Source organism: Gorilla gorilla, chromosome 11 (genome assembly GCF_029281585.2).
Source record: "Gorilla gorilla gorilla isolate KB3781 chromosome 11, NHGRI_mGorGor1-v2.1_pri, whole genome shotgun sequence".
Classification (NCBI taxonomy): Eukaryota; Metazoa; Chordata; class Mammalia; order Primates; family Hominidae; genus Gorilla; species Gorilla gorilla.
The window spans coordinates 90659579-90669341 of NC_073235.2; the positions used below are offsets into that span (position 1 = coordinate 90659579).

General features: G+C 38.1%; 1 pseudogene; it reads left to right on the plus strand.

Annotated features, from left to right (window-relative positions):
• LOC101152102 (protein ARK2N-like) overlaps positions 1 to 9248 on the plus strand; it is a 43829-nt pseudogene extending 34581 nt beyond the window's left edge.
• The last annotated feature ends 515 nt before the right edge of the window (positions 9249 to 9763 follow it).

The following is a 9763-nucleotide window of genomic DNA, read 5'->3' on the forward strand; positions in this document are numbered from 1 at the left end:
CAAAACAGTATGTTGTAAGTTTTCATCGAATAGATTTATGATGCAATAAAAAAGCAATTGAGTAAATTATTTCTGTTCTCCAGCTTAATGCATATGTTGGTTTTACAGAAATACATAAATTCTCAATCAATCAAAAGTTAGAAAATTTAAACATCACTCATTTTTCTTGGTCCATATGAAATGTCTTTCATCTTTTTTTTTTTTTTTTTTTTTTGAGACAGGATCTCACTCTGTTGCCCAGGCTGAAGTACAGTGGTGCAATCATAGATCACTGCAGCCTCAACCTCCTGAGCTCAAATGATCCTGCCTCTCCAGCCTCGCCAGTAGCTGGGACTACAGGCATGTGCTACTATGCCCAGCTAATTTTTTTATTTTTATTTTTTGTGGAGACAGGGTCTAACTACGTAGCCCTGGCTAGCCTCAAACTCCTAGCCTCAAGTGATGCTCCCATCTTAGCCTTCTAAAAAGCTGGGATTATAGACATGAGCCACTGTCTGGCCCTCTTGCATCTTGATGTTATCTCCACACCCAGGCTCAGCATAGTGAAACACACAGAGTTGTTTTGCCTGTGGTTTCTGCCATCACTCAGCTTGATCCTGGAAAGTAGTCAGAAATGTCATATTTAAGACAAAACCAAGTTAGAACTGTAGGTTTTGCCTCTGTTCTCCAGACTGCATAACTCTCTTGTCAACTGTTTCCTATATTTAAAATCAGCCAACCAAAATAGGCAGAATCATTCTTGGTAACACTGTTAGCAATCATGACTAGGGAACAAAGCCCTGCTACCTTAGAAAATCCAGCCCTTGCTGTGTGAGGAAGACCCTTCCCTTACAAGAGAGCACAAGTGCAAATATTCAAGGAATCTATTCCAATTAATCTCTATTACTATAATGATTTTAGACTCATTATGTTGGAAAGAAGCCATGAAGAGTGGAGTGGGGCATGGTCCTCACAGGGCCACAACAATAACTGAGGGTGAAGGCTCAGGCTCCCTGGAGAGATCGACTGGAGGGGTTCAAAGCCAACTGACCCCCAGTGACAAATGGACAGTAACCATTGACCCTTGTAATTTATATTTAGCATTCCTAGTACATACAAATGTGATAATCAGGCACAGAAGCTAAAAACACATTTTCCCTTTTTCTAAAAGAAAAAGATGAATGCTATCATATACAAATTATGGTAGGTTTCCCAAATATCAATTTTTTAAACATCTTTTTCTAAGGAAAATTTATCACAATTTCCAAAACATTATTTTTCTTTGTTCATATGCTTTGAATGTAATCTATATTTGGATGTGCAAAATGTATTACCTTAATGCTGCCTCCTGAGTGATAAATCTTCAGAATCAGCCACATGAATATGAGAAATAAATGAGTTTGGGATTTTTGGTTTTCGCGTTTTTGCTCTATAATAAAATCTTGTTTAATTTTGGTACTTAACCATTAACCTTATTCAACAGACATGAATCTTATTGACACAGTTGTTTAAAAAGTCAAATTCATCTTTAAAGGGCAAAGTTTGGTTGCCACGAACACTATCCAATAAAAAGAATCCTAGATGTGAAGAGAAATCCACAGGTGGCACCAGGAAAACAATTGTTGCATATACAGTTTTTCTTCAGCTACATTTGAAGACTATTTCCTAAACTGGAATGGTTGGGGTTGAAAACACATGTACCTAGAAATTATGCTACATGTATTCATAAGGACTGTATCATGAACATGAAAATCAACAGAATGGTCATTAACATCTCTGATTCCAAAAGATAACCAGTGTCATCTATCATATTGTAATGATGTTTATTTCACCTGAGAGTTTTTCCAATAAGCCTTGGAATGAGAAGAGTCCTTTAGGAGAGGACTTTTTTCTCTGTGTTCTTAGAAATCTGTCCTTTCCAACTGGTAAACTTCACATTCATTGTTTAGTTGTTACAAATTAATTTTGCTACTTGTCATTTCAGAGTTTTCTTTTCTTACAGGCATTTCAAGCATCTAGTGTTTAATTTTCTTATCAAACAGTCACACATATAAACCTATTTATTCTGTCTCAAATCTTTGTTTTCTATATTTAATATATGAATGAGTATGAGTGTGTATGCATGTGTGTTTGGGCAGGTGAGTAGGTGGTTGTGTGTGTGAAGGTACTTTTATGTGATAAATATAAGCTTCTAAAGGGAAATGTTCTGACTCATAAAATTTATACAGGGATTTCAAATTCTATTTCTTATTATGCCTGTCTGAATCTATAAATTGTTAAAATCTATTTAATATTTTTGCAAGAGAATACATTTTCTGCTACTTTTCTTTGTTGCAGAAATAACTTACCACTTCAAGCATAGTTTTCCTGTGTTTCTGTTTGTTTAGGTTTAGGGCTTGGGTGGGAGTTCCTTGTATTGTGTGGTTTTCTAAAAGCAGAATATAATGTTTTTGTATAGTTCTATTAAACTGAAATCAAGAACTCTATGGTATGAGTAAAATTTGAAGGTGATTCTAATTCAATTCTTTATGTAGTCAAATCCCAATGTCACCACATTTGAGTAATCCAACTTACTGTTTTTTTCATAGTGAGTTGAATTAATATTGAATTGATGATACATAATTTTGATTTCTTTTTAGCTGTGAAAAATGACTTTCAATTTTTCTGCCATTCTTCATGTGCAATGACCAAGTCTTTTCTTCACTCTGATCAATTTCTCCAGCCACATTTTAGCATAGGCCCTTCTTAAGAGATAGTTTCCATACATCAACCTGCTTCTCTGAGTGAGAGAATAGAAGTCCTTAACTGGAAGAATTAAAACAAAACAAAACAGCTGAAATCAGGCCTCTTTTTCATAAATTAGAAGGAATGGGTAGGAGTGGCTGGTTTGAAGACTACTGCTGTCTCATCACGACTTCCATTGAGTTGGTCAATAATGACAAATTAATTTTAACAAAGAAATACTTTTCTCACTCATTTTCTCATTTGTATCCCCACTATGGCATTGATATAGCTCAGGCCTCTAACATCTCTCATCTTGGCTGATGCAAAAACTGCCTCATTGGTATCTATTCTTCCAGCCATGCTCCAGCCACCCACACTTCGGCAGTGGCCCACTCCATTTCCATCATCAACACAGCTGTCAGAAGAATCTCCCTAATGTAAATCTAAAAGTGCTACTACTGACTAGCATGTATCAAATACTTGCTATGAGCTTTATCCACATTTCCCAAATTCTCCAAATAGCCCCTCAAAGTAGTAATTGTTGTCTTATTCTACAGACAATAATACCAAATTTAGAGACGGTGGTTAAATTTTCTGAGATCGTACATCTAGTAAATAGAGAAGCTGGCATTTGAACACAGGTCTGTTACATCCAAAAGCCACACTCATTACACTACACTAGGGTCCATCTATTACTTTCCAGCCTCATCAGCTGCCGTTTTCCTCCCCATACAGTGACTTTTAGCAATTTATGTTTTTTTAATTTATTATTCTCTCTCATATTTCTTTTGTTTTTGACCACAGTGCCCTTTCCTCATTTTTGTTTGAAGATAAGTATATGGAAAACAATAATGAAATGGTATGTTTTTCCTAGGGCTTCTGTAACAAACTGGGTGACATAAAACAAAAGAAATTTTATTATCTCTCAGTTCTGGAGGTTAAAAGTCCAAAATCAAGGTGTTGGCAGAGGCATGCCATCTCTCTGCCTGCTTCTGGACTTTGCCAGCAATCCTGGGGATTCTTTGATTTGCATTTGTATAACTCTAATTGTTGCCTCTGTGATCACAGTGCCATCTTCCTTCTGTGTGTCTTTGTGTTTCCATGCATTTCTTCTTCTTTTTTTTTTTTTTTTAAGTTCTGGGATACGTATACAGGATGTGCAGGTTTGTTACATAGGTAAACGTGTGCCATGGTGGTTTGCTGCACCTATCAACCCATCACCTAGGTATTAAGCCCAGCATATATTAGCTGTTTTTCCTGATGCTCTCCCTCCCCTACCACCACCCCAACAGGCCCCAGTGTGTGTTATTCCCATCCCTGTGTCCATGTGTTCACATTGTTCAGCTCCCACTCGTAAGTGATAATGTGCAGTGTTTGGTTTTCTTCTCCTGCGTTAGTTTGCTGAGGATGATGGCTTCCAGCTCCATTTGTGTCCAGGCAAAGGACATGATTTTGTTCCTTTTTATGGCTGCATAGTATTCCATGGTGTATATGTGCCACATTTTCTTTATCCAGTCTATCATTGATAGGTATTTGGGTTGATTCCATGTCTTTGCTATTGTGAATAGTATTGCAATGAACATATCCATGCATATATCTTTATAATTGTCTCTCCTCTTCTTATAAAACCATCAGTCATATTGGATTAAGGGCCCACCCTGTTTCAGCATAAGCTTATCTTAAATTACATTTTAGGTACATCTGCAAAGACCTTATTTCCAAATAGGGCCATCTTCATAGGTACCAGGAATTGGGACTTCAACATGTTTCTGGGGACACAACTCAACCTACCATAAATGGTAACTGACACCAATAATTTTAAAACAACAAATTATAGTTGACATGTGACTAACAAATTCGCACTAACTGTCAGCTGCTAAAACTTAGTTGAAGTATTACTTCCCCTTAAGCAACTTCCCTCATACCTCCTCTCCATCTCACATTTTAGGCAGAGATAGATGTCGCCTCCTTAATGCTCTAGGTCCTTATAATATTTCTACCATAATATTAAGACATGTTATAATTATTTATGTGCCAATATCTCCCCCTCCAGAGTATGAAATCAGAGAATCTGTCTTATTCAGCTTTTTAGCCTTAGCACCTCACATCATGACTAGCATGTAGCAGACATGCACTGTATAGTTGCTTTATTAAATTTATTATCTGACGCATTGTCAAATTGATAGATATCATAATGCCAACAGGTTTCCATTTATTGTGTACTTTTTATATAGCCAGGCATTATCTAAGTATCAAGAATTATGAAAAGTCTGAGATTATTTTTTTTTAACCAGTTAGCCTACCATTGTTTTATAGATGCTGGCAGAAAAGAATAGACTTCAGGGTCACAGATGAAGGACTTTATTATTTATAGCAGAGCAGGAAGCATAAGCCTCAAGTCTGCATCTATTCTTTACCTACCGGGATCTCCAGGGACGTTATACTCACATAAGTGCTGCTCATAGAGTCGGTTTGTATCACAGCTAAGGAACACCAAGTTTAGAAAACTCCAATGTTTTAAAGAGGGTTGCTAGCAAACTTGCCTAACCTTTGTCCTAGAGGGCGATATCATCTTAATAAAGACAATATTCCTGACCTCTGCCCTGATGGGAGACATTATCTCTGTCTTCCAAGGCTGTTTCCTATACAAACATTATTAAAAAGATAGTCCAGAACAAAAGTTAATACAAGACATGCAGAAAGGCCCTGAATTGTCTCCCAACAATAAGTGTTTTATATCCATCAACTCACTTTCTCTTTACTTATCATATTTCATGCCCCTTTCTAGATAAGCAAACTAATGCAGTTATCTCATGACATAGATAGTGAGTTGCGTGACACTTAGTAATTTCATGGGTTTCCTTTGATTTTTTGTTCAGGACCTCAGAAAATCGTTACATCTCACTGTTTTGATTTCATGAATGTGTAGTGCTGGGAACTGTTTCATGTTATTTTATCCTCTTCAAAACAACTCTAAAATACAAGTATGCTAGGAGTAAAATCTGTGCCTACCTCATTAAGCTGGTGCCAACATTAAATGAGTTAATAAAAGGAAAGCACTTTCTGTAGTGCCTTGCATTTGTTAAGTGCTCAATAAATCATGGATACTATTTTATAGATTGTTAAATGGGGCATAGAATGATTAGATGCTTATACAAAGTGACAAATTTGTAAGTATCAAAGGTGAGATTTGAGTACAACATGTCTAACTTCAGGGTCGACTCTCCTAAACACAACAATATGATAGTGTTACTCCTTATACTTGTTATCCTCCTCTTCATGCTGTCTAACACCAGCTCTTCTGTACAATGCTTCATTTCCCTGATAACCTTTCTATCCTGGTTCTAGTTCCCTTTCATTTTCGACCCTTCGCACTGCTTTGTGGATCTCAGTGTAATGATGCCTCTCTGGAAGTCAGATTCTTAGCCTCCACTGACTGTCTCATATACATTGGGCATCTCCAGGGAGGCAGATATGGCACACCATATGCTGGACACTTATACACCTTTCCAAGTCTTCATACCCTTTGTTAGAAAAGGCTTTCAAATGCAGTGATTCTCAAGCAGCCTCGGTGTGGTATGAAATACATAGAATGTATCAGAAACAGTAATGAAATAGACTGCAATGAGACAAAACTGAATAAAATGGAGAATGTTAGAGTGCATCACACATGAGAAAGGTAAATAGTGTCCTTGTGTGTGTCTGTGTGTGTACATGCACTACCTGGTCCCAATAGAAATTGTCAAAGATTTGAAAGCCACTTCTTCAGTAAAATTACATATGCAGAAATCTGCCTACTGGTAAAACCTCTTCACTCTAGAATCTAAATATCTGAGCTAAATATTTTATTATTATTATTTATTATTATTATATTTCCTTTTCAAACTCTTTTTAGGCTATGGTAGACAACTTGCCATCAAATTACTATCAACTACATTACTCTAACCTACTTTTCCCCCAGTATTGTTGCCCACTGGGAATTTTTCCAGTAGGCAGTCTACCTGATAGCATTTTAGAGTCATGCACATATCTCCAACATCCTACATGATCAAGGAATATCGATTGAGGTTCTAACACAATTAATCTGGCTCAACCATTATATGGTCTTATTTAGTCTGAGAAATATCTTAGTATTAATAAGAATAAGTCCATTTTCTTTTTTTCCTAGATATAAACACATACAATGTTCATGCTAATAAAAAACTCTTCTCCAAGGATGACCATATCTCTATGTTGTTCACACTCAGTTGGCTTCTTATTGAATTTTCTTGTAATGTACTCATATATTGGGATCTATCTTTCAAACACATTTCCTTAACTTTAATTAATAATCAATTAGAAATTATTAATTAGTCTGTCATTTATCTGATTTTTTCAATGCAAATGTCTCCTTTGATGGAAGACCCATATCTTCCAAACCGGTATCTACCCCCCAAAAATGGGAGACTCAAAATAATGCAAGGCATGGTGCCTACTCAAGAACTCACAAAGCATCCTAGAAATGGAAACTTTATTAAAATGAAAAAAAAAAAGAGAGTTCACAAAGCATAATACATGAGACTCCATAATGGATAAAACTATACACTTTGGTGGTGTTAGGAGCTGGATTATGTCTTCCCTCAGAATTCATGTGTTGAAATCTAACCCACAGTGCCTCAGTATGTGACTATATTTGGAGATAGTCTTTAAAGATGTTTCTAAGGTAAAATGGGGGTGATTCATGTAGGCCCTAATCCAATATGGCTGGTGTATTTATAAGAAGTGATTAGGACACAGACACACACAGCAAAAAGACAACGTGAAGACACAGAATGAAAATGGCCATCTATAAACTAAGGAGAGAGACTTCAGAAGAAACCAACCCTGATGACGCCTTGATCTCAGACTTACAGCCTCCAGAATTGTGATAAATAGATAGACAGATAATCATAATCAATATGTAGATACATAGATTCTTTTTAACAATTCACTACTGAATGTCATTAGGAGATACGGCAAATTGCAGACTGAAGCAATAAATTATGATGTATTCTCTTACAGAAGCCAAAAACTGAAATAAGGAGATTACTAATTTAAAATTCAAATTAAGTTTGGGGGATGGTGCATGCCCTGATGGGGTGCGCTGAGCGAGCCAGGAGGCACGGAGTCACTGCAGAGCGCAGGGTTTCTTGACCACGTGGACAATGTAAATTTGAATTCTAGATCCAAGTAAGAATAAGGAAGTGGCACCCAATCCTCTGAGTTCTGATCTCCCAGGCTTGGCCTACAAGTTTTTTTGTTTGCTTTCCTGTTGCATCTTTGATACCATTTCCTAGAGGCTGCTCCATGATTTAACTTGAAATTCTGAAACAAAGATAGAGGAGGCAGTGGGAAAACTCGAATAACTCATTGAGTCTGAAGTCCCACCAAAAACAACTGAACAAGAGACAGCGAAGGAGGAAAATGAATCTGTAGAACTGGAATCTCAAATTCAGAAAGATGGTGTAGCAGATTCTGCAGTTCTTTCTTCAATGCCCTGCTTGTTGATGGAGCTGAGAAGAGACTCTTCTGAGTCTCAGCATCCACAGAGAGTGACAAGCCTACAACTGGCCGAGTTTATGAGAGTGACTCCTCTAATCACTGCATGCTTTGCCCTTCCTTTAGTGATCACCTAGCTGATTCAGACACGTTGTCTTCCGCAGAAGAGAATGAACCCTCTCAGGCAGAAACAGCGGTAGAAGGAGACCCTTCAGGAGTGTCTGGTGCCACAGTTGGGCGCAAGTCTAGGAGGTCCCGATCTGAAAGTGAAACATCCACTATGGCTGCCAAGAAAAACTGGCAATCCAGTGATAAACAGAATGGGTTAAAGGTCATCAGAGCCAAAAGCACAAGGAGAGGATCAGGCTACTGAGGCACAAACGGGAGGTTGCTGCAAGCAGTACAACCTGCTGCAGGACAGTAAGTAGTACCAGTGATAGTGACCTGACTTGTGACAAGCACGAGCTCATCAGATGATGATGAAGAGGTTTCAGGGAGCAGCAAGACAATCACTGCAGAGATACCAGATGGACCTCCAGTTGTAGCTCATTATGATATGCCTGACACCAGCTCTGACCCGGAAGTGGTAACTGTGTACAATTTATCGGCGGCTGCAGTAGTTCAAGAGCACAATAATTCTATAGGCGGCCAGGACACAGGAGCTACCTGGAGGACCAGCCGGCTTCTAGAGGAGCTGAATGCAGAGGCAGGTCATTTGCATCCAGGATTCCTAGCAAGTGACAAAATATCTGCCGGCAATGCACCGCTCAATGAAGAAATTAATATTGCCTCTTCAGATAGTGAAGTAGAGATTGTGGGAGTTCAGGAACATGCAAGGTGTGTTCATCCTCGAGGTGGTGTGATTCGGAGTGCTTCTTCGCGGAAGCATGGCTCGGGCACACAGTATCTTAGCACCAGGCAGACACAGTCATGGAACTGCTGTGAGCCTCCACCAGACTTGGGCTTCACCAGCAGAAGTTATTGACCTTATCTCGGATGAGGATAGCAGGCATAAATACCTACTGTGATACAATGTCACTGTGTTTCTCCTGCACTGTTCCCTTCCAATTCCTCATCTTCTTTGTGTCATGGAAGTTCATTGTCATGGCTTCAGCTTCAGAAGCTGTTTGTGGCATTTGTAGGATTCAAACTCTTGGAAAATTCCCTCCTTTCCTCCTCTTCTTAATTAAAAGAAGTCAGGAAAAAAAAAGTAAATTAAATTTAAATAACCTGAAAAAAAATGATGGGAGAAACTCCTGAATTTTTACATTCTGGCATTCAGTATAACACTTTTATCCATTTCAGCATCATATAGGCATTTAAAGGGAATTAAATATCTCCGGAACACAAGCAACAAAATTGAAAAAGTTAAACAATTTAATTAATAATGTGTGAAATATACAAAGTTCAAAAAAATTATTGAGGCCAGGCACTGTGGCTACTGCCTGTAATTCCAGCAGTTTGTGAGGCTAAGGCAGGAGGATCGCTGGAGGCCAGGAGTTTGAGACCAGCCTGGGCAACCTAGTGAGACCTTGTCTCTACA